This window comes from Argopecten irradians, chromosome 2, assembly GCF_041381155.1.
Source record: "Argopecten irradians isolate NY chromosome 2, Ai_NY, whole genome shotgun sequence".
NCBI lineage: Eukaryota > Metazoa > Mollusca > Bivalvia > Pectinida > Pectinidae > Argopecten > Argopecten irradians.
The window spans coordinates 9,142,388-9,157,944 of NC_091135.1; the positions used below are offsets into that span (position 1 = coordinate 9,142,388).

Here is a 15,557-nt window from a genome sequence, read left to right on the forward strand (position 1 = left end):
GGACAGTATTGAATATCGTGGATATCATCATTGAGGTCGCCACAAAATTTCAAATATCTCTGTTTCAATTTATATCGCAACATCACTGTTTTCAGAGAAGTAAAAAATAAAACAAAAGCTAAATATTCTTAGTTTACGATCAAACATTTTTAAAAATGTCCCACAATCAGTATTTTCATTTGAACAATTGTTGATGTTTTATCGTGTATATTATAGGCTTATATGTTAACACAATAGACTTGGATCATAAATATTACATAACATTACCGCAATGTGTATTGGGTTAGCTTCATTTCCAGTCTTCAAAGTACTTGGGAAATCTATAGAGATGTTGGGCCGGACACAATAGCTAAATTTAAGTGTCTATCTTTTTAGTACTTGATAATGATCAGAATATTTAAGTACCAGGTATGTTTAAAGTCATTGCTGGTCAGCTGAATTGCTGGTCGGCGTACCAAATATGTATGTCCAGATTACCAAATATGGGCATTCATAGGTTCAGAGGTGAACCGTACGTCATAACATCTATAAATGCTTCTGTCAAAGGGTACATGTATGAGAAAGAGTTGCGCGCCGGTATACGAATGAACAAAACCTCCACACTCGATCCGGACACTGAAGCCTAAAATGTTTATCTTACTTTAAAACTACTTTCGAACACTTTTGCATCATTCACATCAACGCTGGCATACTTGGTGGTGTTTGTTTGGTTGTATGGAACTCAACTGTTTGGAATTCCTGTAATGTATAGACATACTGTTGGAACAATTAATTAAAGAACCACTACACGATCATTGATTTGATTTTAAAAAAGCACATCTAGACACCTGAAGTGTTATGCCTACATATATGCTTAATTAACACAAAAATAATATTAAATGATTTGTTATGCATTTGTTGGCTCATTGTCTAGCAATCAGTACCTCCTCATTCCATACATGGACACTTCAATGATTTTTTGTGCATTTAATAGGATACGAATTGATGTTGAATCGTGTGTATGTAAGTCTACTTAGGCTACACCAATTTGAAAAATAGTTCTTCGGGATTTTGGGAAAACACAAAGTGGGGGGGGGGGAGGGGAGTTTTTTTTTTTTTTTTTTGTTTTTTTTTTTTTGATTTTTTGTAATTTTCATTTTCGCATTTCCCCCAAAAAAATCGGGGCGAGCGGTATCAAAAATGAGAATATATACAAACATTAACACAAGGCTAAATCCATTAATATTTGTGTTTTATTTACATGCAGGTTGTAGCATTTTTGTCTTGAAAGTCAAAAGAAAAGATATAGATACACATCTTTGGCCTCTGTGCTAAATCGACTTGTTTGAAAGACTAATTGTTGACCTGAACAAATGCAAAGATTTAAAGAGAACAAGGTAAAAACACAATATAATTATAAATTCAAAATCCACTTTATTAACAACAATAATACCTGACTGCCATGTCTTGGCATTTAATTTTTATTATCAAATCTTCATATATATTTATATACTGTAAATCACACAGTGTTTTTTTGAATTTCTCGTCCAAGGTGGAACTCTACTAAAACATAAACAGAGAGAATCATAAATATCATTTGATCTACATTATTGGGAACTGTACAAAATATTTGCCACAACAACAATAGATCAAAAAGGTTAGCATTTTCACAGAGTAGATATAATCAGCAATTCAATATCATCATCATATTAATTTCAATTGGCATTGATCTCCCCTTATCTTATATGCGTAGTTTCTGTGACCTTGCTTCCATTTCTTTTTATTGATTACCAACAAACATACAGATACAACAAAAAAAACCTCCTAAAGTTGGGAAGGAAAATATTTATTCCAGCAGTTTCGCCATGATATAAAGTTAAGGTGAAAAAAATGATAAAACCTTGAAATTGATGCAAATATTCAGAAATAAAAAAAGAAAAAAAAGGAATAGGTTCGTATATTTTTTATACAAACAAAAGCATTAAATTATCTATGAAGCATGTAATTTTAAATGTATTTTTATAAAACGTCTACGCAACCAAACACATCGATCACATTTTGAGACGTCATTTTTACGTTTACTATAGAATCGAACAAAATCATCCCCCCCTCGGTACATGACACACACCAGGTGAAACAACAACATCATCTGTCTGTCAAAAGTTATCACATTTGCAACATAAACACCCCCATTTTTTTTCATTTCGTATTTTTTTTTTCTTAATCTGGTTCCATTTTTTGCGCTAAAACTTTCGTTATTCTTACCACGTTTACAGGCGCTCAAGTGATAAGGATTTCAGTCGAGTCTATCAAAGCACAAAACAGAACAACGGGCACAGGGAAAAACTCGGGACTTTGGACTTTCGTTCTTTCGGATTTCCGAGCATCTGAAATAGGGGCGGTAATGTTACATTTTTTTTTTTATCAACTTCAGAATTTTATTTTTACTAAACTTTATCTATTTTAGGCAACGGGAAATCCCTAAGAACTACGGTATATTCCCATTGGTGTGGCCTTAACACAAAAATACATGTAGCAGAATCTGTTTAGCTTTTATTTTCTGCGCAATCAGGTATTTCCATCCATAATATGAATTTAAGGCAAAGCCTCTGAAGAGAGCAGCTACTCTTGTAAAAGATTATAAAATCATAAAACTATATTGTATATATTTTTCTAACGAGATTAAACAATAAAATATTTCATCCAGACCATGTCAATAATACTATCGAGGGGGGTTAGTTTAGATAAGAGATTCAAAATCAATTCCAAATGGGAATAAGTATCAAATTACTACTTCAATATCTGTTTTTTTAATCGGATGGAGTAGAAAAATTTGGGACAACAGTGCCAATGCTACCAAAAATAACGGCGCGAAATCTTGTGCCCATCAAAATCCTTTGGGCGTTCAGATTTTGTGACGTCAAACTAATAAACTGCTGACGAGGGGACGGGTGCGCTTGTGAAACTTGACACGAGTACATATTGGACAAAAAAATACAATTAATTATAGCGTTGTTATTGTACATTGTGTATATTCAAATAGGCTAAAATCTTGAAACAATTTCTAAACAATACCCAAGTATAGGCCTAGGGACCTGATATTGGGCCTGTGACATGCTGGGATGAAAGGATACGAAGTTTGTTTAATGAGTTACATTGGCCTTCATTCAAGGTCACAGAAATCAAATAGGCTGACATCTTGAAACAACTCCTTAATAACGGACATACCTAGAGACCTGATATTGGGCCTGTGAAATACTGGGTTGAAGGGCTATCAAGTTTGTTCAAATTGATGACATTGACTTTCATTCAAGATCACAGGGGTCAAATAGGCTGAACTCTTTAAATGATTTCTTCTTAATACCCAAGGGGCCTAGGGACCTGATATTGGGCCTGTGACATGATGGGATGAAAGGCTAGTAATTTTGTTCACATGTATGACCTTGACCTTCATTCAAGGTCAGAGGAGTCAAAAAGGCTAAAATCTTTAAACAACTTCTTGATAACGGAGAGGCCTAGAGACCTGATATTGGGCCTGTGAAATACTTGGTTGAAGAGCTACCAAGTGTGTTCAAATTTATGACCTTGACTTTCATTCATTGTCAAAGGGGTCAAATAGGCTTAAATCATGAAACAACTTCTTAATAACGGTGAGGCGTAGAGACCTGATATATGGCCTCTGACCTCCTGGGGCATGATATAAATTCTTATTCACTCTCCTATTTGTTAAATACATGTATAAACTAAGATTACCAGATAGCAGGTGAGCAATTCGGGCCCATTAGTCCCTTGTTTTAAAGTATATTGTTTGTGATCACGCATAAGTGTGACTTTTCATACTGTCTGGCGCAACACTGGATACAAACAAACAAACGTTACCGAGACATCTCTATCACAAGAGTTCGCTTCGCAAAAGGGCCTTTGGCCTGTTTGAGCTGTGCTCTCTATTATTTTACCTGTGTGGCAAGATTGGACTGGATCGATCATCGGTGACCAGAGCCGTTTTTGTTTATTCGAACAACCGGTTCGACCATTTTTTAAAGTCATTATTTCAAGTATAAATCCTGATGGACCTGCAGTTTTTGATACAGGCCTGTGAGTGCTTTGTCAAAGCTTGTCTGAAAACAGTATAACTGTTCTGGTTGGGGCACTCAACACTACAGAATCATAGGTCTGCTACATTGGTGTCCAACTGGAAGGTTATGAGAGATAGAGTCTCGGGTTGAAATTTAGGAAATCTCAAGAAAAACGGGGAATACTATTGGTATGCTTAATGTTTCAGACTGTCTGGTTTGGGAACAGAGGCTATTGTTATGACGCTGATGATTCCAGACTATCAGATGAAGTGCATAGCCAACAACAACGCTCTGAAAAATGTAAGTATTCAAAAATGCTAATTTTGATGTAATCAGATAGCTCGAGATCTGAATTGATTTTCAACAGGATTGTACAATGTTAAAATGTTAAATGTATTAGTAAAAACTGTACAGATAAATCATAATTATAAGATTTTTATGTCTGATAAATAGATGCAGACTGAATGTTTCCAAATTACTTTGCTCCTAGGTGTTTCCTTGTCCAGCTCAAGTTTCTGTATGATTATGATGAGAGTATCACAGTGTAATACTCTATGTGCTACGTTAGTAGCTATTCATTTTTTGAGGATGGTAAAATTGCAAACTGGCTTATTAGATATGAGAATTGACCGATTGGCAGGTGTAATAGAGCCACGCCAGCCTTGTACATTGTACTTGCAAACACACATTTATCTTTTCAATGTCAGAGCAAACATCGAATACAAAATGGAAAGTCATATGCAGTTTGATTGACCGCTAAAACCAGATGCATCCTTAAATGACCCTGGCTGTTATTACTACATTGTATTTGGATATTTAACCAATGGAACCAAACCGTTATGTTTCAGCTGTCAACAAAGTAACTTTACTTGGTAGAATTGCCACAGATCCCAAGGTGTTTAGAGGAGACAGCTCTGACTTTGCTGTGTGTAAACTTGTAACAAACTATTCATATATCAACAGGGAAACAAGTAAGTTTTTATAGGTCATATCACATGAACCTTAAGTTTATATATATATATATATATATATACTGTAAACTATCTTTCTTTAGTGTGCAATTTATTTTCACCAATTTCATGACCAGAGTAAATCTGCAAAATTTCATCCCGATGAATTAATATCTTCACCATATATTTTTGAAAGGAATTTTCATCAAAGTTTTAAATATGCTAATATTGACAGGGCTCGACATTAACTTTTTTAAGGACTTGCCCTGTCGGGCAGGTGACTACAAAAACCTACCTGCCCGACTGGAAATTTGACTTGCCCAATAAAATTTAATGAAAAATGATACAATTTCTCTATTTTTATGATTAATTTATGATTCCTTTTTATTTTCTTAATTTTTGTGTTCTATGAGCATATTGAAGAATTCATAATTCACTGTAGTAAATATAACAAAACATGTCCTGTCCTAATAAATTGTTCCTAGCTACTGACCAGTCGGGCAAGTGATAATTATCAGGAAACTTCCAGACCTAATAACTCCACTGACACTTCAAATCTGCTTTGATGTTTCTTCTTCTTAGTCCACACAGTATCCGATATTAACGAGATGAACAGGTGTCTTAGCTAACAATATTCTACAAGCAAAAACTGTGAAATACCGATAGGGAAAGATCGATTTGAGCAGACTAGGTTGTGAATAGCCGGCATGGCGAACAGAACTTATAAATTTCTTGATTTTCAGTCAAAAGCTGGTCATGTATAATTAATCTTGATTCTTGCATATAATGATATACTTTTGATTTCCACTATTGCCATACTATTGCTTTTGATCTAGGCCTACCATTTGTTATCAATCTTGAAGCTCTTTGCCATGCTTTCTGTCAAATTACATTATGATCACATTGTGTATACTACATGGGTGTACAAACATCTGTTTGACCATGACTAATTATACCGATAAATCTGTGTAGTCAGCTTCATAGCTCAGATTTTGTTGCACGACCCGTAAATGTATCTTAAGGACTGTGATATCAACTCTACATCAGCCTAAACAAGTATCAATGGCACTAAAATATCCACCTGCCCAGTCGGGCAAGTCACAGACGTAACTGACCTGCCCGACAGGAGGTCTGACCTGCTCCGGGCAGTTGGGCAATGGTTAATGTCGAGCCCTGAATTGATCTTTGCAAACTTGTTTTGAATTGGAAATCACAAAATTTAAGTAGCCGCGAAAGAGATTTGGTTTAGAATAGATTAGCCAACATTCATATTTAGTCTGTTGTCATACACTGCTCAGAACTCTTTCATATTTTAAACGTCTTGTCAAGTTCCACATGTGGTATTGAGATGAAACTGTCATGGAATGATTCTGAGGTAATTTTGACAAAGTGTAGATTTTGGGTGATCCGAATTTCAAGATGGCTGTCACAGCTGCCATCTTTAAAAACATGTATTTGTTATTTTCAGTTTCATGAAAGAGATGATAGAGCTCAGTCATTTTGGTTCAAAATCCATCAATTTTTTAGCCCACTTATCTGATGATGGTGGGCTTTTCATATCGCCTTCTGTCTGTGATCCGTCCTTCCGTCTGTTAACAATTCTTGTTATGACAATAGGGGTATGGTGACTGACAAGCTATTGTGCCTTAACTGTCATTATTTTTCAGATGAGAGAATGGAGAAACCAACGTTCCATAATATCTGCTCCGGTCTACCTTACATTGTGAAGAGGCTAGAAGAGTTAAGTAAAGGGTAAGTAGCTGTACATTCAAAACTATGTGCTGTCAACAAGTGTAAACTAAAGTTCCTGCCATGGGATCTACTTTCCATATAGAAACTTGAGTAAATTAATGACAATCTGATTAAAATAAAGATCCTTATTATCACTACGTTTGATAAGAGGATCTGACAACACCCCATTAGGGGTCACGTGCTGGTGACCTTTGGAAACGGCCAATCAAATTGCTGTCTCCAGAATTTTGACTGGGGATGAAACACTTTGAAAAACTGTCAGAATAATTTTGTGTACCTGTGTAGAAAATGCATTTGATCTGAATTACGGGTACAGGTCGTATACAGGCCATCTGAACATGACCCTTATAGGATGTTGTCAACGTGTCTCACAATATGGGATGTTGAACAGAGTGGTTATAAGAATCAATACTTTAAACAGATTGAATTAGTGACTGTACCTAATACATTGTAAACATTGTATGAAATGGAACATTTCAATGATATCAGAGTGTTTTACGGGTTTAACTTTCACTATTTTCACTTTCGCTTTGATTAGTTACTGTTACTATGGAATATTTTTCAACAGTTTGAAAACTTACAATAAGACTTCTTACCTAGGTTTTAGTCCTACATAATGTACCTCACTCATATTCCAGAGTGTCTCATTGTAATAGGTGACATCTTACCTAGGTTTAAGCCCTACATAATGTACCTCATTCATTCCAGAGTGTCTCTTTGTGATAGGTGACATCTTACCTAGGTTATAGTCCTACATAATGTACCTCACTCATTCCAGAGTGTCTCTTTGTGATAGGTGACATCTTACCTAGGTTATAGTCCTACATAATGTACCTCACTCATTCCCTAGTGTCTCTTTGTGATATGTGACATCTTACCGAGGTTATAGTCCTACATAATGTACCTCACCCATTCCAGAGTGTCTCTTTGTGATAGGTGACATCTTACCTAGGTTATAGTCCTACATAATGTACCTCACTCATTCCAGAGTGTCTCTTTGTGATAGGTGACATCTTACCTAGGTTATAGTCCTACATAATGTACCTCACTCATTCCAGTGTCTCTTTGTGATATGTGACATCTTACCAGGTTATAGTCCTAAATAATGTACTCGCTCAATCCAGAGTGTCTCTTTGTGATAGGTGACATCTTACCTAGGTTATAGTCCTACATAATGTACCTCACTCATTCCCTAGTGTCTCTTTGTGATATGTGACATCTTACCGAGGTTATAGTCCTACATAATGTACCTCACTCATTTCCTAGTGTCTCTTTGTGATAGGTGATATCTTACTAGGTTATAGCCCTACATAATGTACCTCACTCATTCCTGAGTGTCTCTTTGTGATAGGTGACATCTTACCTAGGTTATAGTCCTACATAATGCACCTCATTCATTCCAGAGTGTCTCTTTGTGATAGGTGATATCTTAACTAGGTTATAGTTCTACATAATGTACCTCACTCATTCCAGAGTGTCTCTTTGTGATAGGTGATATCTTACCTAGGTTATAGCCCTACATAATGTACCTCACTCATTCCTGAGTGTCTCTTTGTGATAGGTGACATCTTACATAGGTTATAGTCCTACATAATGTACCTCATTCATTCCAGAGTGTCTCTTTGTGATAGGTGATATCTTAACTAGGTTATAGTTCTACATAATGTACCTCACTCATTCCAGAGTGTCTCTTTGTGATAGGTGACATCTTACCTAGGTTATAGTCCTACATAATGTACCTCACTCATTCCCTAGTGTCTCTTTGTGATATGTGACATCTTACCGAGGTTATAGTCCTACATAATGTACCTCACTCATTCCAGAGTGTCTCTTTGTGATAGGTGACATCTTACCTAGGTTATAGTCCTACATAATGTACCTCACTCATTCCTAGTGTCTCTTTGTGATAGGTGATATCTTACTAGGTTATAGCCCTACATAATGTACCACACTCATTCTGAGTGTCTCTTTGTGATAGGTGACATCTTACCTTGGTTATAGTCCTACATAATGTACTCATTCATTCCAGAGTGTCTCTTTGTGATAGGTGATATCTTAACTAGGTTATAGTTCTACATAATGTACCTCACTCATTCCAGAGTGTCTCTTTGTGATAGGTGACATCTTACCTAGGTTATAGTCCTACATAATGTACCTCACTCATTCCCTAGTGTCTCTTTGTGATATGTGACATCTTACCGAGGTTATAGTCCTAAATAATGTAGCTCGCTCAATCCAGAACGTCTCTTTGTGATAGGTGACATCTTACCTAGGTTATAGTCCTACATAATGTACCTCACTCATTCCCTAGTGTCTCTTTGTGATATGTGACATCTTACCGAGGTTATAGTCCTACATAATGTACCTCACTCATTTCCTAGTGTCTCTTTGTGATAGGTGATATCTTACCTAGGTTATAGCCCTACATAATGTACCTCACTCATTCCTGAGTGTCTCTTTGTGATAGGTGACATCTTACCTAGGTTATAGTCCTACATAATGTACCTCATTCATTCCAGAGTGTCTCTTTGTGATAGGTGATATCTTAACTAGGTTATAGTTCTACATAATGTACCTCACTCATTCCAGAGTGTCTCTTTGTGATAGGTGACATCTTACCTAGGTTATAGCCCTACATAATGTACCTCACTCATTCCTGAGTGTCTCTTTGTGATAGGTGACATCTTACATAGGTTATAGTCCTACATAATGTACCTCATTCATTCCAGAGTGTCTCTTTGTGATAGGTGATATCTTAACTAGGTTATAGTTCTACATAATGTACCTCACTCATTCCAGAGTGTCTCTTTGTGATAGGTGACATCTTACCTAGGTTATAGTCCTACATAATGTACCTCACTCATTCCCTAGTGTCTCTTTGTGATATGTGACATCTTACCGAGGTTATAGTCCTACATAATGTACCTCACTCATTCCAGAGTGTCTCTTTGTGATAGGTGACATCTTACCTAGGTTATAGTCCTACATAATGTACCTCACTCATTCCCTAGTGTCTCTTTGTGATAGGTGATATCTTACCTAGGTTATAGCCCTACATAATGTACCTCACTCATTCCTGAGTGTCTCTTTGTGATAGGTGACATCTTACCTTGGTTATAGTCCTACATAATGTACCTCATTCATTCCAGAGTGTCTCTTTGTGATAGGTGATATCTTAACTAGGTTATAGTTCTACATAATGTACCTCACTCATTCCTGAGGGTCTCTTTGTGATTGGTGACATCTTACCTAGGTTATAGTCCTACATAATGTACCTCACTCATTCCCTAGTGTCTCTTTGTGAAATGTGACATCTTACCGAGGTTATAGTCCTAAATAATGTAGCTCACTCATTCCAGAGTGTCTCTTTGTGATAGGTGACATCTTACCTAGGTTATAGTCCTACATAATGTACCTCACTCATTCCCTAGTGTCTTTTTGTGATATGTGACATCTTACCGAGGTTATAGTCCTACATAATGTACCTCACTCATTTCCTAGTGTCTCTTTGTGATAGGTGATATCTTACCTAGGTTATAGCCCTACATAATGTACCTCACTCATTCCAGAGTGTCTCCTTGTGATAGGTGACATCTTACCTAGGTTATAGTCCTACATAATGTACCTCATTCATTCCAGAGTGTCTCTTTGTGATAGGTGATATCTTAACTAGGTTATAGTTCTACATAATGTACCTCACTCATTCCAGAGTGTCTCTTTGTGATAGGTGACATCTTACCTAGGTTATAGTCCTACATAATGTACCTGACTCATTCCCTAGTGTCTCTTTGTGATATGTGACATCTTACCGAGGTTATAGTCCTACATAATGTACCTCACTCATTCCCTAGTGTCTCTTTGTGATAGGTGATATCTTACCTAGGTTATAGCCCTACATAATGTACCTCACTCATTCCTGAGTGTCTCTTTGTGATAGGTGATATCTTACCTAGGTTTTTGTTCTACATAACGTACCTCACTCATTCCAGAGTGTCTCTTTAAGATAGGTGACAGCTTACCTAGGTTATAGTCCTACATAATGTACCTCACTCATTCCCTAGTGTCTCTTTGTGATAGGTGACATCTTACCTAGGTTATAGTCCTATACATAATGTATCTCACTCATTCCCTAGTGTCTCTTTGTGATAGGTTATGTCTTACCTAGAATATAGCTCTACATAATGTACCTCACTCATTCCTGAGTGTCTCTTTGTGATAAGTGATATCTTACCTAGGTTATAGCCCTACATAATGTACCTCACTTATTCCAGAATGTCTCTTTGTGATAGGTGACATCTTACCTAGGTTATAGTCCTTCATAATGTACCTCACTCATTCCCTAGTGTCTCTTTGTGATAGGTGACATCTTACCTAGGTTATAGCCCTACATAATGTACCTCACTCATTCCTGAGTGTCTCTTTGTGATAGGTGACATCTTACCTAGGTTATAATCCTACATAATGTACCTCACTCATTCCAGAGTGTCTCTTTGTGATAGGTGACATCTTACCTAGATTATAGTCCTACATAATGTAGCTCACTCATTCCAGAGTGTCTCTTTGTGATAGGTGACATTTTACCTAGGTTATAATCCTACATAATGTACCTCGCTCATTCCTAGTGTCTCTTTGTGATAGGTTATGTCTTACCTAGAATATAGTCCTACATAATGTACCTCACCCATTCCAGAGTGTCTCTTTGTGATAGGTGATATCTTACCTAGGTTATAGCCCAACATAATGTACCTCACTCATTCCAGAGTGTCTCTTTGTGATAGGTGATATCTTCCTATGTTATAGCCCTACATAATGTACCTCGCTCATTCCCTAGTGTCTCTTTGTGATAGGTGACATCTTACCTAGGTTATAGTCCTACATAATGTACCTCACCCATTCCAGAGTGTCTCTTTGTGATAGGTGATATCTTACCTAGGTTATAGCCCAACATAATGTACCTCACTCATTCCAGAGTGTCTCTTTGTGATAGGTGATATCTTTCCTAGGTTATAGCCCTACATAATGTACCTCACTCATTCCAGAGTGTCTCTTTGAGATAGGTGACATCTTACCTAGGTTATAGTCCTACATAATGTACCTGACTCATTCCCTAGTGTCTCTTTATGATAGGTGATATCTTACCTAGGTTATAGCCCTACATAATGTACCTGACTCATTCCCTAGTGTCTCTTTGTGATAGATGATATCTTACCAAGGTTATAACTATAGCCCTATATATATATAATGTACCTCACTCATTCCCTTGTGTGTCTTTGTGACAGGGAATAACTTGGTCCTTTACTTTATTCCTTATAGTTTTTCATAGTGAAAAACTATTGTCTTTAAAATTTCATTCCTTTTTGAAGGTCAAGGATTTATATTGAGGGCAGACTTGATAACCGGGAATATGTAGATAATGAAGGAAAGAGGAACACAATGACACAAGTAAGGATTGGTAAGTAAACAGAACTTTTCATTAGCCTTTACTAAATATTGATGGGTAATTTGAATCTCTTTTCTTTGTTGTTCTGCCATTCATTCATAATTTGTAAAATTCTTGTTGCTGTTATTTCTCAAATATTGTTGCAGAGATTTTCATGCATAGGTTATCCTAGGTGTCTATAGTTATGCATATTGCATATAGTCAATTTTTGATTTGGAGTAGTTGAAAATTTTATGATTGTGGTCACACGTTTTGAATAGGAATTCTGATATAACCTGAAAGTTTTAAACACAACATTGATCTGTGGCTGTTTTCAAAATACATCATATTTCATCTAACATTGATTTTCCTCTATCTCAAAGGTATGTTGGTTCTTTTATTGGTCTGAAGCATCATATATATGTATGCATCACACACTCTATGTTTTGTAACAGTTTGTTAGAGTGATAATTACATGAAATATAATTATATAGCTATATTAAAGGGCAACTTGTCCAATGTTAAAATTTGTTGCTTTTTTTTCAATGAGTAAATTAGGACCATTATTGTAGTGAAATATTTATTTGTTTTCAGAGGAGCTTGTTTCTGTAGACAAAAGAGAGAGATAAGAATCAGATATGAATAGAGAATTGATACTGATGACAACATGTGTTACTTTACTATATATGACGGGGCTAATTAACAAGGACAAGGCTAATTAACTGCTACGTACTAGAAGCCATTATCACCGCCTATGTCTATCTTCACCAGGCGTCTATCTCTGGGGTATATAAGATCAAGATCGACAGCCTGATCTTGAGGACACATTATGTATGGAACGCTACTTGTTTTTATGTGTGGATTTTTTTCATTTTCTTTTAATCAATTAATTAGCATAAAAACTTGTCTTACACCTGCAGGAATGGCCTTTTTTTAATCCAGAATATTTCACCAAAATTTTTATACCAATACAAAAAAATGTATATGAAAATGCTGTTTAATTAGTACTTTAATTCAGTAACTTAACTGTATGAAGCATATATTGGAATTATTTTTCATAACTGTAAACCAATTCATTTTCACGTGCGATTTATTTTTGCCTGTTTCGCTGGCTATTAGATCTCCAAAAATAAATCTCTGTGAAGAAAATTCAACTTTTACTACAATAGAGAGTTTTACATGTTAACCGCCATAAAATGTTACCAAGCATGAAAATGTGAAATGAACTTGCCATGAAAACAAGTTGGTTTACAGTAAATTAATTTTAAGCCTTTAAATCTTCATTTCGGATTTCTCACCAGGAATTTCTGTATGGATGGTAATATAGTGATACCGGGGTAGCGAAGCTCCCATTCTGTGGCATTCTGTCATGTCTTGTCCCCATTTCATATTGATGTCAGAAATTTATGTCTACATACATAATTTCTAAGAGAATTAAGTTTATAAATGATGTGAAAACACGATACAAATCATGTGAGTATGATGTATTTAAGAGAGTGTATTTGTTGTTTGAATGACAGTAGTTTGAATAGATTTGTATAGATTAATGATATTTAATGTAGTTTTGTGAAGATTGTACTTTGTCTTGGTGTGATTTTTAGTACATTTAGTTTTTGGAAGACGTTTTAGTCTGTAAGATAAATTGTTTATACATGTATTAAAGGGACAATTCAGTGAGGCTAATTCGTAACATAACCACGAAGCAAAGTATGACATAAATGTATTGTTCTACAATCCTTATGAAACATATGACAAGAAATAGTGACATATTCCACAACATTGTTAAGTATTTTAATTAATATCATTGAAATTCCAAATCGTTGATCAAAAGGATTAAGCAGGTACAACATATACGCTGTACCCTTGCCCGAGTCAAAGTCACGCACGTTAAACAAAAGCAATGCATAACCACTGAGAAGTTGATGAAATTATTTTTAGACAAGAACATGCATCTTATAATGTTAACACAACTGTGAGAACGTTTTGAGAACTTCAAGACAAAAAAATCTGTACAACACAGGCAAGGGTCAGGGTTCGGCATACAAGGCTATGTGTAATGGCGATTGAACAGTTCAAAAACATTTGACTACAGTGGGCTTTTCTGACATATCACAGTTAACCATATAATCTTATTTCCATTAGAACTGGTTTGTATCCGAAATATGTGCAAGTTTGAATGTACTCTTAGATCGTATTGTCTCTTTAACAATGTTTTAACAGTCATTAATATAAGTCTATTACATATCTAAAAAAATATATTTAAAAGGACATAGAAAAAAAAAGAAAAACATATAACTGAAAAAACCATGCAGAAAAAAATGTGCTTGGTAAATAGAGATACATAAAATATGTAACTGTCTGTAATGGATCAATATGTTTATGTATATTTGATGTTTTTTAACAAAATAAAATTGTACAATTAAAACTTAACTCTTGGGAAATCTTTGTTTTCTTTATACTAGTAATGTCATCATCAGGTACATTGTATATGTAGTTGGCAGTTCAAATCCCTTTCATCCCTGGTCTGTCACCAGTCTTCTGTTAACAATTCCTGTTATTTCTCAGAACGTCTTGGAGGACACTTTCTGAAACTTAAAACCAGTAACCAAGATGTAGTGTTTATACATCATCATGTATGTGTACATGTACTTTTTATCAGAAAATTCTGTTAGTCCAGTAAAGATAGGGTGTTACCCCAAAATAATTGCAACAGAATTTTTTCTTTGTTTTTCAATACAGATCTGATTTCATCCATATTTGGTTTGAAGCATCATTAGGGGAAGGACAATCATATTTTTATATAATGAGCCTGGTCCGACCCCTAGGGGCTTGAGGGGTGGGGCACCAAAAGGCAAATTTTCTTATTTTAAGCTTTAAAATCCTACTCCTCCTTCAATCCTTGGATGGATTTCATCCATATTTGGTTTGAAACAATCATTGGGGAAGGACAATCATATTTTTATATAAATGAGCCTGGTCCGACCCCTAGGGGCTGAGGGGAGGGGCCCCAAAAGGGCAAATTTTCTTATTTTAGCTTTAAAATCCTTTTTGACCCCTAGGGGCTGAGGGGTGGGGGCCCCAAAAGGGCGAATTTCATTATTTTAAGCTTTAAAATCCTACTCCCTCCCTTATCCATATTTGGTGTGAAACATTATTGGATGAAGGACCGACAATCATATTTTATATAAATGATGCCTGGTCCGACCCCTAGGTCAGAGGGGCGGGGCCACAAAAGGGCAATTGTTTCTTCACAATTTTAGCTTTAAAATCCTACTCCTCCTTCATCCTTGGATGGATTTCATCCATATTTGGTTTGAAACATCATTGGGGAAGGACAATCATATTTTATATAAATGAGCCTGTCCGACCCCTAGGGGGCTG

At 35.8% G+C, this 15,557-nt stretch overlaps 1 long non-coding RNA gene across 1 annotated transcript; it reads left to right on the forward strand.

Annotated features, from left to right (window-relative positions):
• Positions 1 to 3,829: 3,829 nt before the first annotated feature.
• LOC138314368 (uncharacterized) lies at positions 3,830 to 14,606 on the forward strand. Its single transcript, XR_011207364.1, has 6 exons — positions 3,830 to 4,074; positions 4,262 to 4,355; positions 4,904 to 5,026; positions 6,673 to 6,757; positions 12,121 to 12,209; positions 12,771 to 14,606. It is a non-coding gene; the product is annotated as an uncharacterized lncRNA (long non-coding RNA).
• The last annotated feature ends 951 nt before the right edge of the window (positions 14,607 to 15,557 follow it).